The sequence below is a fragment of the Heterocephalus glaber genome, unplaced genomic scaffold, assembly GCF_053883595.1.
Source record: "Heterocephalus glaber isolate CG9 unplaced genomic scaffold, H.glaber_assembly_v1.0 deba00001504, whole genome shotgun sequence".
NCBI lineage: Eukaryota > Metazoa > Chordata > Mammalia > Rodentia > Bathyergidae > Heterocephalus > Heterocephalus glaber.
Genome location: NW_028258324.1, coordinates 55,731,505 through 55,756,272, shown reverse-complemented (window position 1 = coordinate 55,756,272; position 24,768 = coordinate 55,731,505). Strand labels below are relative to the sequence as shown.

The window sequence follows — 24,768 nt, the reverse complement described above, 5'->3', positions numbered from 1 at the left end:
ATAAACCTTTCAGTTTGAAATCTGAATCAACTCTATAAAATGCAAAAATATTATCTAATCAAAATATTTGTAATATTATGCACACCTTTATAGGGTTAATCACCATTTTCAGCAAAAAGCCCTTTAGCTTTTTCCATTGTTTTTTCAGTTAATAGATTATTCCAGTTTTATGAAAACCATACCAAATGAAACAGCCAGTCTAGTCAAACCATGTCATTGAAAAGGGCACTCTCCTCTGTCCTTTTTACCAGCTTCTCTCTTTCCAGAGAGTAAGTGCTTGGGCTTTATATCAAATACATCCCCCAGTCTAGGGCTGGGGATTTGGCTCAGTGGTCTTTATCATCCAAGACTTCACATCTCATTCTCCGAAACAGTCTGCTGAAACTTCTTAGCAGTTTCAGGCGTCCTCGGTCCCTGGGCATTCCTGGATTGCAAAATTTTCCATTTCTTTTTTTCTCTAATCTGCTCTGCCAAATGTTGGAGTTCCACTATTTCTTTGTCTTCACTTTCAGATTTACTGACATACTCTCCAGCAGCTGTTCTTAACTCTTTTTTTTCTAACTCTTCCAATTTCTTCATGACAGCAGGACCATTATAATTAGCTACATTATGGCCTTTCCAGTTATCTGGTATCTTATCATAGTTTTTGGATGAATTCATTAAATCTCAGTATTTTAAAGGTCTAAAATATAATCATCTTCCATTTCCAACTCAAGATCTCGTTCCCTTTTCTTCTTGGGCTCCCCAATTTCTATCCTCTTCTTGTGTACCACCACTCCCTTTGGGATGAAGCGGGTCCTCTCCTTATCATCTCTCTTGTTTGGTATAGCTAAATGCGATCTGCTCAGCATTCCACTTCACTTAATTTCCTTTCACTTTGGTTTCCATTCGATGAAGCAAAAACCTATCACAAGCCTCCACTTTAACTTGAATAATACCTTCCTCAGTCAGGGTGCTGGTCTGTATAACAGGGAATCCTCTGGCCTGCAAGTTTATAAATATTTTTGGATTATCTTCAGGAAGTTCAGCTATTCTCTTCACATTGTATTTGCTTGCTATAACTACAAGAGTTTTATTGATAAAGAGGGGTCTGATATTCTGGAAGAAGTCTAATTGTTCTTTCAATCCATGTCTACCCTGCTCAGACAAATCCATCACATGCAAAACTGTGGTGCAGTGGTGAGCCAGGGCTATGTTGCTTGCATTTCAATAGTGTTCTGATATGATCCCAAATCCCTGGCGTATCCACAACCTGCCAACATAGATACTTATAATCCATGTGCCCGACTAACAGAGACTTGGTGGTAAATGCATACGGCTGAGCACCCACAGCTGCTCTCATCACCTTTTTGATGAAGCTGGACTTCCCAACATTTGGATACCCAAACAAAAGCAGAGTCCTTGCATTTGGACCTATGTTTGGCAAGTTGGATAAATGCTGATGCACTTGTTCCAAATACTCCAAACTCTGTTTCTGTCTCTTGATAACTGCACATCCACCCAAGGGCAGCCCACTTCAGCTGCTTGCAGCAGTAGAATCTCCGTATTTCATTAGCCACACATAACCTTTAGCAACATTGCCCACTATATTTTGGCAATATTTATTTGTCCTAGAGCCAACTTGTAATGATCCTTATCATAGAGAATATTCATCAAATCAGCATAAAATGGATGGATATCATCCAATTTGGGAAACTCTGTTAGAATCTGTGAGAGTCTGTCATGGTAATTCTGCTGAGTAAATTTGACTTTTCTCATGTAAAAATGTCTAATGCAATAAATTTGATGCTGTTTATGAATAACCATTGGAGTCTTTCGTTGAGTCTTTGACAATGTCAGGTGAATAAAGTCCTTGGCTGAAGGCACCACCATGATCTCCTTAAAGTTCTTGTGCACCATGCTGGTGGTGAGCAGCATGAGAAATCTTTTCTTTTTATAAGTTTATTGTCTTCAGTGTTTCATTATGGGTACAGAAAGCTGATACACAGCATTCATGTTCTGATTTTTAGAGGTTGTTGTTTTCGTTTTTTATTGAATTTTACCTTTTGCATATATAAAATATTAGTAAGACACCAAATCTAATACTATAAGAAAGTATACTCTAGAACAGTGATGGTGAACTTTTTATATGCCACTTTCTTTTTTTTTGGTACCAGGGATTGAACTCAGGTCCTTGCACTTGCGAGGCAGTCGGTGGAACCACTGAGCTAAATCTCCAGTCCTGGTGAATCTTTTAGAGCTTTCAGTGATGCAAACAGCCTGCTGGGGGCACGCGTGGCATAGGTTTGCCACCACTGCTCTAGAACAATCATTTCCATCTGCCTTTATCTGCTTTTGTTGTTTCTTTTTCCAAATATAAGCAGATTGTTGTCTCTTTTAACTCTCACCCCTACTTACACAGCCCTGAAAAGAGATGTCATCATGGAAGCCTGGCACACTCTGGCTGCTGCCACCCTAGTGGAGAATCAGCTGTGCTCACCTTCTCTCCCATGATGGTGTGTTTGCCACGGATCTGTGTGGATGGGTGCATTGTGGTTATATTAAAAAAGTGTCCAGATTTGGCTTTTCTACAGTTAAATTCATTATGTATAAACCAAAGCATCAATCTTCTCCTCAAACTAAGTCTCACTGCGGACTTCCTGGTTTCTGTTCTCAGTGCTTCAATTCTCCTAACCACTCAGTATCAAGACTAGTCAAATTTGGACTTCTGCATTTTATTTGGTCTTCATACTCTGTCAATCACCAAAGCATGTGGTCATCCATTCAGCTAAAAGCAACATGTTTTGCACATGAACTATGTGCCAACCACATGATACGTAAGACATTTTCTGTATACCAAGTAGTATACATTGCAGTGGGGGAAAACATAAGAATAAATAAGTGATCCCAGTATGGGACAGAGTCCCATGATTGATATAGGCAGGAGACGGTTTGGGAAAACAAAACAAGTACAGAAAATCCTAGTGAAACAGGACTAGGAGATGACGTCTCAGCTGTGTTTGAGGGAGAAGTAGGAGTAGGATTTTGTCAAGAGAAGAATGGGATGGAGATGGGAAGAAGAGCACATGTGCAGAAGAAGCCCGCTGGTAAATGAGAGCAGGGTGTTCCAGGGACTGCAGTTTCCAATATACTTGGAGTGCTGTAGTTTGGCAGAAGACGAAAGACAATCAGAGACCCCATGGTGAAGAATTTTGTCTACTCACCACACAAAAGGATTTTCTTTTCCTTTTTAAAAAAACATAAGCTCTCAGGGAAGGCCTCAAAGGATTTAAAACTGTGGGATGAGTTAGTCAGAATTATGTTTTTAAAATATCACTCTGGGCCGGGGATTTAGCTCAGTGGTTTGGCCTCCTGCTGTGCAAGTGCAAGGACCCAAGTTCAATCCCCAGTACCACACACAAAAAAAAAAAAACCATCACTCTGGGCCTGGAGATGTAGCTCAATTGGTAGTGTACTTGCCTAACTAACACGCACAAGGCCCTGTGTTCAGTCCCAGCACTGCAAAAAAACAAACAAGGAAACAAAGATCACCCTTCAGGTAGGTCAAAGAATGAGACAGATTGAAAAGAAAAATAAAACTAGAAGTAATAAGTCAAGGGAGAAATGAAGAGGGCCAGAACTAGAGAAGTGATAGAAAAGATGGAGAGAAGAAAACTTACCTGAGAAGCATGAAGAAAAAGAACAGATAAGACTTGACAGGTGGGTGGTGACTCTAGGATACTCTCAGATTTCTGGTTTGGCACCATTTTCTTAGAACACAAATGCAGAAGAACCAGCAGACAGGAGGATCGGGAACTATGACAAGAGTTCCAGGTGGAGTAACACTATGACAGAAGCGTTCAATCAACAAATATTCACTGACCATCTACTGTGTATAAAACACCATGCTTTCTAGGGGATAAGCAACAAATTGGAAGAAGAGGATGAAGATGTGTAAGCGTTTACTGATAACAGAGGGAAGATTAGAGAGGATGATGTAGGAAGAATGAGAGAGGCGGAAGAACAGAGGGGTGAGTATTAATGGGGATAAGAGATCAGAGCTTGCATTTGAAAAGCATGAAGAGAGTAACTGACTTCAAGTACACTGACCTAAAATTGCTTCATCGTAAATGAATGTTAAGCCCGCAGAGTGTCAGAGGCTGGAGAACTAAGTTCCTATCAATTCTTATTTTATATCAAGCTTTTTTGTGCCATCCTTTCCTTTTCATTCTCATTATTATCACCAGAGCTCATTTTCTTCCTGTTCCTTTCATTTATGTATACTTCTCTTCTTTTTGTTTGTATTTTAAAATCACTTTCCTTCTTTATAATACATAATCAAACGGAAGAAAATTTAAATAACACTCAATCCTATCTCCCAAAGGTAAGTGCTATTAATGTTTAGGGTAATTTTCTGGTTTTATCTTTTTTTTTCTAATACAGATACAGAGCAAATGCAGTACATATACTTTTCTTATTTACAGAGGACCACATAGTATATTTTGATTTTTAATTTTTAAAAGCTTAAACAATAGGGTCTTTTCATTTGCCCTTAAAAATCTCTACAACATCATTTTAATACTCTATTGTATAGTGCTCCAATAACTGTTTTTTAAAGTGATTCTCATCCAGTGGCATAGCTAGAGGGAGTTGGGGAAGCAGTCCCTGCCAGAGGGCACACTTTTCAGGCTGCATTATTGCCAAAAAGAAAATTTTATGGTAGCAGTTTACTCCATTTTAACACAGCGAATATTCGAGTACATCAAAATACGAATGTTACATCTGCAGTTTATTACACATTTAAAATGTTATCTCATTTTTTACTGAATGCACTTTTTGCAACATTAGTAATATTTTGAAAAGAATTCTTTTAAAAATATTATTACTAAATGGATTATTAGTGTTTCTGTTACTCATATCAGTTAACTGTCATCATAATTTCTTGTGGATCATAGTGAATTAACATAATAATTTTTGGTTCTTTTGAACTACATTTGATGTTAAGCTAAGGTTTTCTATTGTCTGAATGCAACAGTGTCTCTAGCTGCATGGCTGCTTGCACAGGAATTGTATTGAGTGGTTTACACATAAGAAAGACTCAACCATGGCAGCTACACAGTACAATTCCTGTGTAAGCAGTTGACCGATGAGACATCCTGGAGTAGAAAGAGAAATTGTGCATTGGTTCTGGTTCCTATAAACATATTTTTCCGGCTATAAGATGTTGCAGAGATTTAGCAGCATAATTATATTAAACTATATATTTAATATAATGAATAAATCTGTGCAAAAATAATCTTAATTTTTCTCTAGAGGTCATTTAAATTTTCTATTTTAAGTAACATTTAAATTACTGTATTTTGGGGGCCAGGGATTTAGCTCAGTGGTTTCGCTGCCTGCTGCGCAAGGGCAAGGACCCGAGTTCGATCCCTGGTACCAAAAAAAATTACTGTATTTTTATTTAATAAATAACTGTAAAACATGCATCTACATTTTTCTCTATACATCATTTTAATTTTCTGTTTAAATAGATTGACATATTCAGATATGTTAGAGGGTGGCAAATTGAAGGACATCCTCCACCAGCACAAACTTTAGCTAGGCTACTCATCTCATCTCTAACCTTCTTTATGTATCTACATGCTGGAAGTGAGAGATGGGCTTAGAGTCACAAAGTGTGTTGTTTGTTTGTTTGTTTGTTTTGAGGCAGGGTCTCGATGTGTAGTTCAGGCTCACCTTAAACTCATTATGTAGCCCAGGATGACCTTGCACTCATGGCAGTCCTACTGCCACAGCCTCCCCAGTTCTGGGATTACAAGCATGTGCCACCATGCCCAGCCCACAAAGTGTGTTTTAAACCTTTTATACAATCCTAGAATTTAAATCAGGATGACTTTTTGTTTACAACTTTCAGATGACAGCCAAACCTAAGACAAAACAAAATCATATTATACATATGATTATATTCAAAACATATATTTTCCACCAGTGATAGGTTTTACACAATGTCAGACCACAGTGAGAGAGATGAGAAAGTGATATAGATATATCTTTTTTAATAAAACTTTGCCTCTTTCTTATATCCTATTAATATTTTGCTGTGTCTGCTTTAATAGATAGCTGCTTCTCTGTTTCTCTTTCTGTCTACCCATCAATCAATCTTATTTTTCTTTTTTAGTACAAAGATTGAACTCAGGACCTTCTGCTTGTGAGGCAGGCAATGGAACCACTGAGTTAAATCCCAGGCCCGATCTTATTTTTCTTTATCCACTTCAAAGTAAGTTGCAGTCGTCAGTGCACTTCATCTCTAAGTAATCTAGACTGCCTGTCAACAACTAGGGTTCAATATTTATTTATAAGATTTTAAGGAAAATTTTGCATGTAGCAAAATGCACAATTTTGTTTGTTTTTCTGAGACAGGGTCTTGCTATGTCATTCAGGCTGGCCTTGAACTAGCTATGTAGCCCAGGCTGGCCTCAAACATGCAATAATTCTCCTACCTCAGCCTCCCAAGTTGCAGGACTGCAGGGGTGTGTCATCTGCCAGGCTTAAAATTCATAAAGCTTAAATGTACTGTTTGACAGTCTTTTTTTTTTTTTTTTTTTTTTTACTATTTTGAAGAATTTTTAATTTTCAGGAGTTTGTAACTACTTATATATATCGTATATCTGGATTTACCAATTAAATTTTATCTCTACAAATACACACAACACTTATGTATGCATATTTCACTAAACTATTTGAGAAAAACTTGTAGATATCTTGATCCTTCACCCCTAAGTTATTCAGTTTATATCTCCTAAGGTCAAAGACATTCTCTTGTATAGCTATAACACAATTATCCAAATCAGGAAATTTAACACACTGGTTATGAGACTAATATACAGTTGATTCAAGTGAGACTAATATACAGTTGATTAAAATGCCAATAGTGTCTGTTGTAGCAAATTTTTACTCAGATCTAGGATCTAACCTAGGATTATATATTACATTGTGTTTTCTTGTCTCCTTAGTTTCCTTTAATTTGAAAAATGTTCTCTATTGTTCTTTTATGATCTTGACATTTTTGAAGAGTATGGGCCAGTTTGTAGAATGTTCCTCAATTTGACTTTGTCCTATTGTCCCTCATGATTTGTTTGCACATTTTTGGCAGGAATATCACATAACTGAGGCATCACATGTTGGGGGATGAGGTCAATCAGGAGGCCCTTATTATTGACGCTAATTTTGATCACATATGAGATCTACACAGTAAAATGCCCTTTACCCTTTGAAATTAATAAGCAATTAGTAAGTCTTTAAATGTTGAACATAACTTATTCCTCAATGGATTTTCACCCAGTGATTTTTAGTATTCATTGGTGATTCTTGTCAGCATAAATTCTGATAGGTGCAACACAACACGGAGACTTAAAAATTATTCTTTCATTTACAAATCAGCATTCTACTTTAGAGTTTTCCCTTTTCCTACTTCATCTCTATTACTTTCTTACTTACCCATTTATTTATATTTCTTAGTTTCTGTATAAGCTCATGCATGTTTTCAATTCAAAGCATTCTAATGTATTACTGTCATTTTCATGTTGATATTTCTAACTAATTTGACTAATCCAGTTCCTTATCATGTTTCTATTCTGGTCCTTTCTGTGGCAGGAGATATTCTACAGAAAAGTTTCTAAAGGCCCCGCCTTGCCTCATCATGAAATCTTGACTCACTGAACAGGACTGGTCTCTTACTTCCCACCTGGTGTTCCTTCTGTATGGAAGGCTTGTGGGAGTCCTGCTACCCTTTGTCTTTGGCCTTGGGTTAGTTATCTTCACCATCCGCACTTAAAACAGAATTTTACGGAGCAGCTAAGAGCACCTCCAATTGTTCCAACAGGAATCTCCAAATCCCAGTGGAACACAGGCCTGGATCCAAACTCTCGGCCGCCAGCGCTGTCCCGATCCAGGCCCTGGAGGAGGGGTGACGGCAGAGGGCACCCGAGGGCGAGGTCGGGGTCAGTCTCGAAAGGCTCAGGGGTCTGAGGTCGGGGCTTGATTTGCCCTCCAGGAGGTGCGGTCTCGAAAGGGGTGGCCATCCAGAGGGACACAGGCGGGGCAGGAGCCCAGGTTGGGGGCGGGTAGGGAAGGGTCGCCCTCTCCGTGGGTGGCTCCTAGCAAGGGCAGGGTTGGAAGTCCCAGGGCAGCGGGGCAGGGCAAAGGTCACCGTAATGAGGACGTCGCCGGCCCGTGCAAACCCAGCTGTCCGTGAGAGACGCACGCGGTGGCGGGACGCTCAAGTCACTTAGAAGATCAGCTCCAGAACTATCTCGCTGCGCCTAGCCCGCTCATAGCCACAGAAGAGGAGAGACCCTGTTTGACAGTCTTAAAAAGTGCATACACTAAGAACATTAAGCTTTAATCTCTGATTAAAATGACTTCGTTTTATATGGAGGGCTGCACATGCCACCTCACCAGAAGATTTTACTGACATTCGGGGTTTTTTCCAAAAGCAGAGTTTCAAAGGTCATCTAAAGAACAAACTACAGTCTATCATCACCTAGTCCATTATCTCCTCCATTCATGAAATAAATATACCAGCAATAGAAAACCAGAAAATATGTTCATGAGGATGATGCCACTCGTGACAGTCAAATTAAAAAATAGCTCAGAATAAGTTTGTAAGAGAAATATGTGACATAAGTAAAGGAAGCTATAAATCTTTACTGAAAGATAAAAGAACATTTTAATAATATGAAAAGAATACCATATTCTTCAGAGGAAATATGAAATGTAACAACATAAATTCTTCCTCCGCCCAACTTAGTGTGTAGGCTAAGGACAATTCCAATATCAATAAAACATATACCAATGAGACTTTCCCTGTAAAATATGACAATTATGAAATTTATGACAAAAGGCTAATACTGAGGGGACCTAAACTTTATTAAATAAATACATAGAAGATGATGGAGCTTGGTGTTGGGTTGTTTTGGTTTTTTTTTGGTACCAGGGATCGAACTCGGGTCCTTGCGCTTGCGCAGCAGGTGGCAAAACAACTGAGCTAAATCCCTGGCCCAGTGATGGAGCTTGGAATAAAGAGGTATTAATGATGAGATGTGGCCAGATTCTGGACACCTTAAAAGTAGAGAAAATAGTCTGATGATGGATTGGCTGTACAGGATTCAAGGGTGATGCCACTCTTGTGGCCTGTGCTTGTTTCTGAAATGTGGAAGATGGGTACAAATGTAGGGATTGGGGGAAGAAAATTGAGAGTTCCCTTTTATTTGTGTGATTTTATTTATTTATTTATTTATTTATTTATTTTGGTACCAGGGATTGAACTCGGGACTTGCGCTTGCGAGGCAGGCAGTGGAACCACTGAGCTAAATCCCTGGCCCATTTGTAGCATTTTAGATGCCTGTTAAATGTTGAAGAGGATATACAAAGTAGGCAGTTGTGGATTTGGGTGTGGCATCAATGGAAAGAATGAGGCCCAGGTCCAGGCTAGAGTTGTAAATACAAGGTCACCTGCCAGGTATTTAGCTCAGTGGTTCCGGCGCCTGACTTGAAAGCGCAAGGTCCGGAGTTCAATCCTCGGTGCAAAAAAAATACAAGGTCAGCTAGGAAGTAACTATAAAGAAGAGGACTGAAGGCCCATGGTGTGGAAGACAAAGATTGGTATTGCCAACTCCATGCCAAGAAGGGATTTGCGAACCAGCTATATAGAGGGTAGGCAGGGGGTTGCCTCCAGCTATTCACCTGTTTGGGAGCTTACTCAACTCAGAGAGCCATCTCGCCCAAGGTCCAGCTCCTCAGATGCAGCCTAAATACAGTGACCAAGCAAGGATATATATATTATGGTTTGTGTTTAGATGTCTCCCCCAAAGCCAGGTGGAGCTTTCTTTTTCAGAGGTGGTTGAATCTGGAATGTGTGATGCTGGGATTAAGGGCATGTGATTACTAAACCACTACGTGTGAGTGATTAGCTTGGCACCGCCCTAATCCCAGTAGTCTGGATGGGATAAAAGGTAGAAAGATTCTGTTAATGTCTCTTGTTGCTTTTACTGTCTTCCTCCATCATAAACTGTTGTCCCTCTGCCATCCTGCCTTGGAGCCAGTCAATTATGGACTGAAACCTCTACAAACTGTAAGTCACATAAACCTTTTCCTCTTTAATTTTGAGTGTTGAGTCTGAGATAGTGCAGCATTTGGCTTCCTGGCTCTGCCCTGTTTTACTTTGCATAATGTCCTGTAGGTCCATCCATGTTGTCAAAACTAGCAGGATTTCTTTTCTTTCTTTCTTTTGGCTCTTTCTTTTTCTTTCTGTCTTTCCACTGTAGAATCTTTATTAAAGGATAAAAAGTGTGTTGACTCCCAGCCCCATGGACAGACCAACAATAAATAAGGGCTAAAGGGAAGGGGTGAGCTGAGCTGGGCAGGGTAGCAGTGGGTGGAGGTGAGAGCATCAGAATGGAGAGTTCTAAGGGGCTGAAGAATCAGCTGCAATGAAACACAAGGCTTCTTGCCATTCGAGCAATGTGCCCACAGAGCCAGTGGAGACCTGGGTGGGCCCTGGGGGAGGGACTCAGGCTGGTGTAGAAGGCACACTCATCATCTAGACACACCAGATGGGAGTGTTGGATGGCACTGAGAATGCTTTGAGGCAATGCCTCAGGGCCAGGGTTCGAGGGGTCAGACTGCTGGGACCTGCCTGCCCTGTCAGAGACCTCAGAGACTGATGTGAGCAGGTAGGTGGCTGGCACTAAGGGGGTATTGGGAAGGTGGTTGCTGGAACTCTCTGAATGCAGCAGCACCATAGACTGTCTTCTGAGCTTTTAGATTCCAGGGAGCTGGCCTCGGATGCCCCCAGCTCTAACCTAGGGCAGCCCCTAGTCCCTGGGGGCTAGGCCACAGGGGTCCAGGCTCTGCTGGTGGGCAGGGCTCTGGCATCTCTGGCTGCTCCTGGGAGGAGGCCTCTGGTTTCTCTGGCTCGGCCTTAGAGTAGGACTCTGGAAGCCCTGACTCTGTTGGTAGGCAGGGCTGTGTCACCTCTGGTGGGACTGCATTTCCCCACACCCTCTGAAGGGCAGGGCTTCAAGCTCAGAGTGTTGTGACAGTCTCAGAAAGTGGGAAGTCCCAGAATTGTGCTCTGGGGCATTCAGAGTTCTAGATACCTCTGCCAGCAGGGGCTGAAGTTCAACCATGCCAGAGAGGAGCCTCCACTTAGAGGAGCATACTTGACCATGGCCAGCCCTTCCACTCCTGTTGCAATAACTGCTGCAGGATAGAGATGCACTGCATTTTTAGCTCTTGGAAGTTGGGAGGGGGGTGGTAAACTGGGTTTTGAGTCCAGTGGTGAGATACTGCAACAGTGAATGAGAGGCTAGTGAATGAGCTGAGAGGCCAGGAGAGGTACACACTAAGTTGATCAAAAGGATGATGGGTGGGTGACAGAAGGTTATACCATATGGCCAGGAAGGGGCTCAGTCAAAGGATAGGGGTCTGAGGGCCAAGTATGCAGAGGCCAAAGTACCTTGGCTCCTCCAGAAGGTGCCTCCCTGGCTCCCTTGAACCAGTACTCTCTGAGCCAGGCTGCATTGGCACCTCATTGCACAGTGCCTCACTTCCTCACCCTACAGGATGGTGGCCAGGGCTGCAGGGTCTGCTACAAACTCTGTGGGCCCTGGAGCTGTTCCTCCGGGGAGGGGCCCAAGCCTCATATTTTGTTCCCCAGGACTAGCCTGAGCTCCTCCAAGGGGTTCTGGAGCTGAGGGATCCCCATGGATCTTTCAATTTCTCTGTTCCATGCATGGCTTTCAACTTGGGGCCTGCTGAGTTGACAAGCAGACATTAAATACTGCACCAGACTCCCTAAATCTTGGTACTCCTGATTCTGGACACTCAGTTTGACTGTGGGGAAAGGAAAGCAACTCTTAGAACTGATTTTTCATCCCCAAAGTTTTGGTATGTTTTGTTTCTATTTTTGTCTCCATTTTTTTTTCCCACGTTGAGGTTGAACCCAGGGCCTTGCACATGCACTACCTTCGAGCTACACCTCAACTTCTCAGAATGTTATTCAATTTCCTTTGCTTTCTTCTATGCCTCACTAGTTGTTCAGAAGTGTGCAGTTTAATTTTCAAAAAGTTGTGAGTTTTCCAGATTTCATCCTGGCATTGATTTCTATTTTCATAGTATTATAATTGGAAGAGATACTTGATATAGATTCAGTCTTCTTAAATTTGTTAAAACTCATCTGGTAGCCTAAAATATCCTGGTGAATGTTTTATGTGAACTTAAAGGCATGTGTATTCCGTTGCCATGAGGTGGAATTTTCTGCATGCCTGTTAGCTCATTTGGTCTAAAATATAGTTCAAGTCCAATGTTTCCTTATCTGTCTGGATGGTCCATCCATTATTGAAAGTAGGGTATCAAAACCCACTACTATTATTGTATTGCTATCTATTTCTCATTTCAATTCTGTTAATATTTGCTTTATAAATTTTGTTGCTGACGTTCAGTGTGTAGCACAGTATTTATAATTGTTATATCATCTGGATGAACTGACCCCTTTAGCATTATATAATGTATTCTTTGTTTCATGTTATGGTTTTGTTTTGTTTTGTTTAATTTTGTTTATCATAAACCCATCCCTTTCACATGGAATATAGTACGGAGTATAAAAAAGTAGGTTCCTGGAGAGCACAAGAGGTGTTTCCATTAGAGAAAGCAGGATGGATGGATGGATGGGCTGATGGGAAAGAGGGAGGAAGGAAGGGAGGAAGGATGGCAGGTTGGTGCATAAAGATGATGACAGGAGTGTCTGGGTTCAAATCCTGGCTCTGCTTCTTACAACAACCAATGGCCCTCAATTTATCATCAGTAAAATATTTTATTTTCTACAAATTTGACAAGTATGAGGGTTGTAGCAATACATGGAAAACTTTTTTTTCCCCCCATTAACTTTATTGGTACATTTTAGGTATACAATACAATTACATTCATCATTGGGATCTTGTACCATTACATGAGTATCTTGGTTCTTATTTTTTTCCCCTTCCCTTGCCCTCCCTTCACCCCCTCCACCCTTCCCTATTTGCAAAGACCTTGTTTCCATTTTTTTCCTCTTCTCATATTTTTTCCTTTCCCTTTTTTCCCTTCCCCTACCCCTCCCAATTCCCTTGCTCTTTTAGACCTTTTCTTCCTGTTACACAATATCAGTTATACATTTTTTAAATTACAATATTAAGATCTAGGAGACATTACCACAGATTTTACAGAATTTAAAAGGATATAGAAAGCATATTACAAAAATCTGTTTTGAAATAAATTTGACAACTTCTAAGAAGCAACTTAGAAGACAAATTAATGAAACTAACTCCGGGGGAAATATAAAATTTGAATAGCACCTATTAAAGAAAGTATATTCCTAGCTTGAAAACCTACCTATATGACAACAGCAGCCTCATAAACATTTTAACTGATAAATTATATCAAACAATTAAAGTAGAAAAAAGAAGGAACACTTCTCCCCTCATTTTAGGAACTCAACATTGTGCTAATCCTAAAATTGGATAAAGATAATAGAAGAAAAAAGTATGAACATAGATAGAAATTTGTTTAACAAAACAAACTATTAGAAGTCAGATCTGGCAGTATGTAGAAAGTGGTTTTGTTATAGGGATGGCAGTGTTGGTTCAGCATTGGAAGATCCACCCCCAAAAGTCATCATTTAAACAGAGGAAAGGAAAAAGCCATATGATCCTGTCAGTAGTTGGAGAAAAAGTATTGGACCAAATTGTACAGCGGTTCATGGTAAAAGCTATCAGGAGGCTAGAAGTAGAACAGAACCTTCTCAACAGATTAAAGGCATGTACTCCATACTTCCAGTGAGAACACCTTATATGAATGGAGAAGATACAATGCTTTCTCCTTAAGGTGGGGAACAAGGGCAGATATGCTTACTCTTTATCTGTCCATTAAACTTTGAAACCTAGTCCCCACCAAAATAGTCTGGCAATAAAATGACACAACTAGGATAGGATTGGCACGGCAGAAGCAAAATCTTTATATGTAGATGAAATGATCATCTACAGAGAAAATACTAAGAAATCTCTAGGAGCCCCTAGAACTTGTACTTGAATTTAGCAGGATTAGAAAACACAAGGTATATATAAAAATTCAGGTCTGTGTATACTTGCTATAAATGAAGAATTGGATATTGAAATTTTAAAGTTATGTAGGCGTACAAAGGACCCAGGAAAGCCAAAAACAAAAACAAAAACAGTGTTGGAAGACGTTTAGCACCCAATTTTAAGACTTCTTCTAAAGCTACAGTAATCAAGGCAGTGTTGGTGTAAGGAAAGACATATAGATCATTTGAAAAAAACAGAAAATCTAGAAATAGAACCACGCATATATGGTCCACTGAGTTTTGAAAGATTATTTAACATTAGCATTTTATAGAATATAAACTCGATTCAAGAGCTGAGGAAGAGACAGTGTCTTCAGCAAATGGCATCAGAACACCTGGTATCCATATATAAAAAATTAACCTCAACCCTTTTTTTCCATACATGAAAATAACTTGAAGGGATCTATGAATCTAAATAAGAAAGCCTTAAAGTATAAAACTTTAAGAAGAAATTATAAGGGAAAATATTTATGAATTCAGGGTAGGCAAGAACTACCTAGGATACAAAAAACATGATGTATAAAAGAAAAAAATGATAAATGAGATTCCATCAAAATTTAGAACTTTAAATGACATCATTAAAATGAAAAGTAGTAATTAAACAGACCATATTTACAATGCATATAACCTATGAGCAGAATATATAAAGAATTCTTAGAGCTCATTAATAGACAACCCAATTAAAAAGTAGACATAAGGAGATGATAAATAGCCAGTATAGCACAAGGAATGGTGTGCAACTCTAGAATCAGAAAAATACTAATCAGAACAATAATAAGACTGAATTATACATTCATTAGGGAGATGAAGTCAAAAGTCTTAAAAGCCTTGTCATGACTTTTTCTTTTTGTTGGATTCTCCCCCTTTGGGTTTAATTTGTCATGCTCAATGGATTCATTCTGCTGGGTTTCCTGGGGTTGTGATCCTCATTGTCTTTTCCTAGGGTATTGTCTAAAAATTTTTGGAGTGCTGGTTTGGTATTCATGAAGTTCCTGAGGTGCTCTTTATCATGAAAGTATCTTATTACTACATCCATTTTGAAAGATAGTTTTGCAGGCTACATCAATCTGGGTTGGAGGCTGTTTTCCTTTAGGGCTTGAAAGACATCACTCCAAGCTCTTCTTGCCTTGAGGGTTTGCATTGAGAAGTCTGCTGTGATTCTGATGGGCTTTCCTTTGTATGTGACTTGTTTCTTTTCTCTCACTGCTTGTAGAGTTTTATTCTTCTGTTGGACTTCTGGAATCCTAACTATTATATGCCTATGTGTAGATTTTTTTTGATTAAGGCTAGCTGGAGTCCTATATGCTTCACTTATCTGTATGTAAAGTTCTTTTCCCCTCCTTGGGAAGTTTTCTGCCATCAGTTCTGTGAAGAGTTTTTTATGTCATCTGCACTCTCTCCTCTTTCTTTTTTTTTTTTTTTATTAAATTCTTTTATTGGTACATTGTAGGTATACAACACAATTACATTTCTCATTGGGAATTGTACCTTTACATAATGCATCTTGGTTCTTATTTTTTCCCCATTCCTAGCCCTCCCTTCACCCCCTCCACCCTTCCCTATTTACAAAGACTTTATTTCCATTTTTTCCATTTCTCAGCATTTTTCCTTTCCTTTCTTTCCTTTCCCCTGCCCCTCCCACTACCCCTACCCCTTTGGACCTTTTCTTCCTATTTTACATTTTCAATTATTCATTCTAATCATTGGTACATTTTAGGTATACAATATAATGGCATTCATCATTGGAAATTTGCACCTTTACATAGTCTCTTTTGGTTCTTATTTTTCACCCTTGCCCAGCCCTCCCTTCAACCCCTCCAGCCCTCCCTATTTACAAAGATTTTGTTCCTATTTTTCCATTTTCTCATATTAATCCCATTCCCTTCTATCCTTTCCTCTAGCCCTCCCACTTCTTTCCCCTTTGCCTCTTTTCTTCCTATGTCACATTACCTATTATACATTTAGTCCTTATTTACACTTTCAGTTTCTCACACCAGAGAAACTATTCAGAATTTATTCATGTGTGTCCTATTTATTTCACTTAAGAGTATTGCCTCAATGTGCATCCACTTAGCTATAAATGTCTCTAATTTCTCATTTTTTATGGCTGAGTAGTACTCCATTTTATAAAAAAACCACATTTTCTTTATCCAGTCTCCAGTTGATGGGCATTTGGGCTGTTTCCAAGTTTTAGCTATTACAAATTGTGCTGCTACGAACATGGGTGCACATATATCACTGTGGTATGATTCTTTTAATTCTTTGGGGAAGATCCCCAGCAGTGGAACAGTGGGGTCAAATGGGACTTCCAGTCCTAGTACTTTCAGGTATCTCCATATTGATTTCCACAGTGGTTGCACCAGTCTACACTCCCACCAGCAGTGGAGCAGGGTTCCTCTTTCCCCACAGCCCTGCCAGCATTTGTTATTGGTTGATTTCATGATAGCAGCCATTCTTTCTGGAGTGAAGTGGAATCTCAGCGTTGTTTTCATTTGCATCTCTTGAATGACCAGTGGTGTTGAACATTTTTTCATGTATTTATTTGCTATTTCTACTTCTTTGTCTGAGACATGTCTGTTGATTTCAGATGCCCATTTTTGGATTGGGTCTTTAAATTTGGGAGGTCTGATCTTTTTAAGTTCTTTATAGATTTGAGATAGTAGACCTTTGTCTGAGGAAGAGCAGGTGAAGATTTTTTCCCACATTGTGTGTTGTCTCTTCACACTGCTGGTGGTTTCTCTTGCTGTGCAGAAGCCTTTTAATAAGAAGAGATCCCACTTATTGATTGTTTGTGCTAGTTCACGGGCAACTGAGGTTTTGTTCATAAAATCTTTTCCTACACCAATGTCTTCAAGGGTTCTACCTAACCTCTGTTCCAACTGATTCAGAGTTTCTATTTTAATATTTAGATCTTTAATCCATTTTGATTTTAGTTGAGTGCATGGTGAGAGATACAGGTCTAGTTTTAATCTTTGGCAAGTTGAAGACCAACTTTTCCAACACCATTTATTAAAGAGGCTATCTTTCCTCCAGTGAGGGTGTTTGGCTCCTTTATCGAAGATGAGATGGCTGAGTGTGTCTGGCGTTGTTTCTGCATCTTCTAATCTGTTCCACTGGTCCTCAAGTCTCTTTCTTTGCCAGTACTATGCTTTTTTAATCACAGTAGCTTTGTAGTATAGTTGCAGGTTGGGGATTGTGATATCCCCTGCCATGTCTCTGTTAGCTAGAATTGCTTTTGCTATTCTGGGTCTCTTCTTGTTCCAAATGAATTTTTGGATTGTTTTCTCAAGGTCCATGAAGTATGCTGCTGGGATCTCAATTGGAATTGCATTAAATCTATATAGCAGTTTTGGAAGTATGGCCATTTTCACTATATTAATCCTTCCTACCCAGGAGCAGGGGATGTCTGTCCATTTTCTGATATCATCTTCAATCTCTCTTTTCAGAGTGCCATAGTTTTCAGAGAACAGGTCTTTGATTTCTTTCGTTAGGATGATTCCTAGGTATTTCAGTTTTTGGATGCTATTGTGAAAGGAATTATTTGCCCTATTTCTCTCTCAGTGAGTCTGTCATTGGTGTAGAGGAAAGCTATTGATTTTTGTGTGTTAACCTTGTAACCAGCTACTTGACTGAATTTGGTTATTAAGTCCAGAAGACTTTTGGTGGAGTTCTTAGGGTCTTCTATATACAGTATCATGTCATCTGCAAATAATGACAATTTGACTTCTTCATTTCCTATCTTTATTCCTTTTATTTCTTTCTCTTGTCTAATTGCCGTGGCTAATGTTTCCAGAACTATATTGAACAAGAGTGGTGATAGTGGACATCCTTGTCTTGTTCCTGATTTTAGTGTGAAGGATTTGAGTTTTTGACCATTTAGTATGATATTGGCTGTTGGTTTTTCATAGATGGCTCTTATCACATTGAGGTAGAGACCATCTATTCCAATTTTTTGTAGGGTTTTTATCATAAATGCATGTTGGATTTTGTCAAATGCTTTTTCTGTGTCTATGGAGATAATCATATGGTTTTTGTCCTTGGCTCTATTGATATAGTGTATTGTATTTATTGATTTGTATATGTTGAACCATCCCTGCATCCCTAGGATGAATCCCACTTTGTCAGGGTGTATGATCTTTTGCATTCTATTTGCCAGTATCTTCTTAAGGATTTTTGCATCTATGTTCATTAGTGAGATTGGCCTATAGTTCTCTTTTTCAGTTGGGTCTTTCTCTGCTTTGGGGATCAAGGTGATGCTTGCTTCCAGGAATGAATTTGGGAGTATTGCTTCCCTTTCAATTTCATTGAAGAGTTTAAACAGTAGTGGCAGCAGTTCCTCTCTAAATGTGTTGTAGAATTCAGCAGTGAAGCCATCAGGGCCCGGGCTGTTCTTAGTTGATAAGTTTTTAATTACATTTTCAATTTCATTGGTTGAAATTGGGTTGTTCAGACTTTTTAGATCTTCTTCGTTCAACTTTGGTAATTCATATGTATCTAGGAATCTGTCCATTTCTTCTGTGTTGTCCATCTTATTGGCATATAGGTTCTGGAAGTAGGTATTGATGATCCTCTGGATTTCTGCTGGGTCTGTTGTCATTTCACCCTTTTCATTCCTAATTGCATGGATTTGGGACTTTTCTTTCCTTTTTCTGACAAGGTTGGCTAAAGGTTTGTCAATTTTGTTGATTCTTTCAAAGAACCAACTCTTGGCTTCATTGATTTTTTGTATCATTCTCTTAGTCTCCATTGCATTGATTTCTGCTCTGATCTTTATAATTTCCTCCCTTGTATGAGCTTTGGAGTTGTCCTGCTCTTCTTTTTCTAGAAGCTTGAGGTTCAGCATCAGGTTGTTTAATTGGGCTCGTTCTGTTTTCCTAATATGCATATTCACTGCTATGACTTTCCCTCATAAGACTGCTTTCATTGTGTCCCATAGATTCCGATATGTTGTATTGTCATTGTCATTTAATTGAAGGAACTATCTGATTTCTTCTTTAATTTCTGACGAAGCCCGACTGACCTCCATTGCTGCTTGGCAAAGTTCCAGCTGGGGGAAAGAAAGGGTGGAACACATCGTACCCTCATGTTTTATTTTTTCTTGCCATAATGTTTATAATTGTTACTCTGATCACAGGAGTCATTGTGTTTGTGACTAACAACAAACTCTCCATGAGGCAAATTGGTAATGATATATTGAAATCTGATCCGGCTCACAAGTCCCAAATTCCAGTTTCTCTTAGTTCTATTGCCACATCCACTTCTAAAGAAACCTCTCCTAAAACCCCCTCTGTTTCCCCCACTACTATAACTCCCCCTCTTATTGTTGACATTCTTTTTACTAAAGGGGTCTTACAAAGAGATTGAAAGGACAGACTTTAGATGTAAGAAATAGTGGAAAATGGGAAATAGAAAGAACGTTAAGACAGGTAAATGCATTAAGGAGACAAGTTACTCAATATTTCTCAAAGTGCTGTAAATATCTCCTGCTCATGGACTATGAACCTAAATGACATTTAGTTAAGATGAATAGAGGTATAGAAAAATAGAGAGCTAATAGCAAACTATATTAACCATTGTGCAGTTTCTCAAGGGCCAGGTGGTGACCACAAGTTCGACACTTAGTTGATTAAACCTTGCTTGTACCCTTGCTGATATAAAGATTTTGATTAAGTTACTTTCTGTTCCGTTTAGGTGTGAGTAAATAAGGGGACAATTGTAATTTTTAAATATGTATTCATGACGTTCAATGAAATGAAACAGCTTAGCGAAATTGTACTTTGTTTAACAAAAAAATAACCTTTACTTCAATAGAAATTGCTAAGGCAACTTAAAATGTAAACACTTTCCACCCAATGCCTCCCAGCTATTGCTTAAAGATATAAAAATAAATCAGACCCTGAGACTTTTCAGAGGGAACCTGAACATTGCTTGTGAAGATCCTTTCTCATTGCCGGCCCAGGACAACTCCCCTTCCTTCCTACATTGACTGCACATCGACTGCAGCTGGGCTACGGCAAATTTCCTCTGTAACCCATTGGTTATTCAGAAGTGTGTTGTTCAATTTCCATGTGCTTATGAAATTTTTTGAGTTTCTTTTGCTATGGATCTCCAATTTCATCACACTATGGTCTGATAATATACAGGGGATAACTTCAATTCCTTTGCACTTACTTAAACATGTTCTATGTGTGAGTATGTGGTCTATTTTGGAGAATGACCCATGTGCAGCTGAGAAGAATGTGTATTCTGATTTTGTGGGGTGGAAGACTCTAAACATCTGTTAAGTTCATTTGTTTAAGAGTTCGATTGAGTTCTAGTATTTTATTACTTATTTTTAGTCTAGTTGATCTATCTATTTGTGACAGTGCAATGTTGAGGTCCCCCACTACAATTGTATTAGTGCATATCTGACTTTTCATGTCCATTAGTATTTGTTTTATATAGTTGGGTGCACTAGTGTTTGGTGCATAAATATTTATGATTGTCATATCTTCCTCTTGGATTCTTCCCTTTACAAGGATGTAGTGCCCTTCTTCATCTCTCTTCATCAGTGTTGGTTTGAAATCTACTTGATCTGCAAAGGGGATAGCTACTCCTGCTTTTTTTCAGGTTCCTGTCACATGCAGTATTGTTTTCCACCCTTTAACTTTCAGTCTATGAGTTTCCTTTTGAATGAAGTGTGTTTCTTGTATGCAGCATATTGTTGGATTTTGCTTCTGGACCCATTCTGCCAGTCTATTTCTTTTGATTGGTGAATTGAGACCATTAACATTGATGGTTATAGACGCTCAGGAAACATGGCGGCTCCGGCGGGCATTGCGAGCGGGTAGATCATATACGAACAGGAGGGGGTGTATATTCACTCATCTTGTGCAAAGACTAATGAGCAAGACAGTTTGATTTCAAGCATATTACATGTTTTAGAAAAGGATGCTGAAGTAATAGTGGACTGGAGACCATTGGATGATGCATTGGATTCTTCTAGTATCCACTATCCTGGAAAGGACTCCAGTTCGGTCGTAGAATGGACCCAGGGCCCAAGAGAAAGAGCTCATTGAGGTGTGGAACATTTGAACAGTTATGAAGCTGAGTGGAATACGGTTAATGCAGTCTCTTTTAAAAAGAAATCACTTACCAATGGAGATGCTCCAAGTCATAGAAATGGGAAAAGCAAATGGTCATTCCTGTTCAGTTTGACAGACCTGAAATCAATCAAGCAAAACAAAGAGGGTATGGGCTGGTCGTATTTGGAATTCTGTCTAAAGGATGACATCGTTCTCCCTGCTCTGCACTTTCATCAAGGAGATAGCAAACTACTGATTGACTCTTGAAAAATATGTGGTATTGTGTGAATCTCCACAAGATAAAAGAATCCTTCCTGTGAATTGTCAAAATAAGAGTCTTTCACAGTCTTTTGAAAATCTTCTTGATGAACCAGCATATGGTTTAATACAAAAAATTAAAAAGGATCATTACACGGCAACTATGGTAGGATTTTCCAAAGTTACAAACTACATTTTTGATAGTTTAAGAGGCAGTGATCCTTCTGCATATCAATGACCACCTTCAGAAATGGCAGATTTTCTTAGTGATGCCATTCCAGGTCTAAAGATAAATCAACAAGAAGAACCAGGATTTGAAGTCATCACAAGAATTGATTTGGGAGAACGACCCATTGTTCAGCAGAGAGAGCCAGTATCACTGGAAGAATTGACTAAGAACATTGATCCTGAAGGGAGAATTTTAAATGTAGATAATATGAAGCAGATGATATTTAGAGGGGGTCTTAGTCATTCATTGCAAAAGCAAGCATGGAAATTTCTGCTGGGTTGCTTTCCTTGGGACAGTACTAAGGAGGAAAGAACTCAATTACAAAAGCAAAAAACTGATGAATACTTTAGGATGAAGCTACAGTGGAAATCTATCAGTGAGGAACAAGAGAAGAGAAATTCAAGATTAAGAGATTATAGGAGTCTTATTGAAAAAGATGTTAACCGAACAGATCGAACAAACAAATTTTATGAAGGCCAAGATAATCCAGGGCTGATTTTGCTTCATGACATTTTGATGACCTATTGTATGTATGATTTTGATTTAGGATATGTGCAAGGAATGAGTGACTTACTTTCTCCTCTTCTGTATGTGATGGAAAACGAAGTGGATGCCTTTTGGTGTTTTGCCTCTTACATGGACCAAATGCATCAAAAATTTGAAGAACAAATGCAAGGCATGAAGACCCAGTTAATTCAGCTGAGTACCTTACTTTGATTATTGGACAGTGGATTTTGCAGTTACTTAGAATCTCAGGACTCGGGATACCTATATTTTTGCTTCAGATGGCTTTTAATCAGATTTAAAAGGGAATTTAGTTTTCTGGATATTCTTCGACTATGGGAGGTAATGTGGACTGAACTGCCATGTAAAAATTTCCATCTTCTTCTCTGTTGTGCTATTCTTGAATCAGAAAAGCAGCAAATAATGGAAAAACATTATGGCTTCAATGAAATACTTAAGCATATCAATGAGATGTCCATGAAAATTGATGTGGAAGATGTACTGTGCAAGGCAGAAGCAATTTCTCTACAGATGGTAAAATGCAAGGAATTGCCACAAGCTGTTTGTGAGATCCTGGGGCTTCAGGAGAGTGAAGTAACAACCCCAGATTCAGACACTGGTGAAGATGAAAGTGTTGGCATGACCTGTCCTGCATCTGTGTTTCAGAGCAACACCTTGCCTACCCTTGGTACCAGTGGAACCAGAGATGACAGCCCAACACAGATACCCTTGTCCCCAAATATTAGCAGATTAACACCTGCATGATCCTTTGTCTTGCTTTTTTTTTTTTTATTAAAAGACAGTTTATTGAAACCCTTTTTCAAGTACTTAAAAGGTGGACATTTAAAACATTGATATTGATCATGCTTTAAAGGTTGACGGAAGGAAAGTGTACTGATATTCTTGCATTAAAGCGTTACAAAGTTTAAACTAACTATTTTTGTAGTTACTTTCACCAAATAGCCTTTCCTTTTAAATAACATTCCTTAGTATTTTTATAGCCAAGTACATTTTATTTTCTTGCTGAAGAACTGGAATTGGGTAAATACTACACGTGGATGAGTTGGAAATTATGCACTTTGAAAAGCATTCACTTTGTTTACTCTTAAATTTAGAGGTTTTTGGATTTGATTAAAGTAAATGTCGAGTCTTCCTATAGCATTCTAAGCTGAGAAGTAGATTGTTGCCCAGTGTTGAAATTTTTAAAAATGAGTTTGCTTTTTCCTATTGTTTACAACAAAATGCTCAGCTTAAATATTTATGCTGGTTGAATGTGATTTAAATTGGACATGTTCATCAGTGCAATTTAATGTGTAGATAAAGACCTATTTTGACCATAATAAGTGGATTGGCAGTATCTTTTTGTTTGTTTGTTTGGTGCCGGGGATCGAACTTGGGTCTTTGCGCTTGCGTGGCAGGCGGCGAAACCACTGAGCTAAATCCCCGGCCCGGCAGTATCTTTTTTACATTGAACATTTCTTCACTTGTATATAAAGACTATAAGTACTATTTATGGGTATAAGAAAGGATAGGCATATTTTCTTTAACTGAATAAACTTGACTATTGATTTATATAACCTGATTCAATGAAATTAGCACCTGGCTTCAATATGAGATTTTTTTCAAAACTATTTTCTTAGTATTTATTTCATGAGACTGCTTTCAACCTTGTACCTGACATAATTTTAAAATTAATTGCTTGTAACTTTACTAAAAATGTTTATTATCTTTCCTAATGCATTAATTGATTAATCAGGTCTTTAAATTTTTATAAAATACTCTTTGCAAAAAGCTTATGTCAAATATTTCAAGACATTATCATGTCTTGATACTTTTTTGTATATGAATGAAGCTGGTGTTTTTACCATGCAGTATTGCATGATTTTAAGTTATGTGGAATAAACATAACTGATTCCATTTTAACTGTAATTTGTTAACTCTATACATATCATTAAAGTAAATTTGAAATTGAAAAAAAAATTGATGGTTATAACTGAAACGTATTGACTTGTCATTGCCATGACTTTTCCTTTTTGTTGGGTTCTCCCCCTTTACATTTAATTTCTTGTCATGCCAGATGGGTTCATTCTGCTTTGCTTCCTGGGGTTGTGATCCTCAATGTCTGTTCCTAGGATATTGTGTAAAATTCTTTGGAGCGCTGGTTTGGTATTCATGAAGTTCCTAAGGTGCTGTTTGTCATGAAAGTATCTTATTTCTCCATCCATTTTGAAAGATAGTTTTGCAGGCTACATCAATCTGGGTTGGAGGCTGTTTTCTTTTAGGGCTTGGAATATGTCACTCCAAGCTCTTCTTGCCTTGATGGTTTGTGTTGAGAAGTCTGCTGTGATTCTGATGGGCTTTCCTTTGTATGTGATTTGTTGCTTTTCTCTGACTGCTTGTAGAACTTTGTTCTTCTCTTGTGTTTCTGGAATCTTAACAATTCTATGCCTATGTGTAGATTTTTTTTGATCAAGGCTATTTGGAGTCCTATATGCCTCACTTATGTGTATGTCAAGCTCTTTTCCCCTGCTTGGGAAGTTTTCTGCCATTATTTCTGT

General features: G+C 38.7%; 3 pseudogenes; 1 reads left to right on the top strand and 2 right to left on the bottom strand.

The window, feature by feature from the left end:
* Positions 1-339: 339 nt before the first annotated feature.
* Positions 340-1,899, bottom strand: LOC101703055 (GTP-binding protein 4 pseudogene; annotated as a pseudogene).
* Positions 1,900-10,444: 8,545 nt separating this feature from the next.
* Positions 10,445-20,990, bottom strand: LOC110346100 (tastin pseudogene; annotated as a pseudogene).
* A 59-nt stretch (positions 20,991-21,049) lies between these two features.
* LOC147825359 (TBC1 domain family member 15 pseudogene) lies at positions 21,050-23,120 on the top strand (annotated as a pseudogene).
* The last annotated feature ends 1,648 nt before the right edge of the window (positions 23,121-24,768 follow it).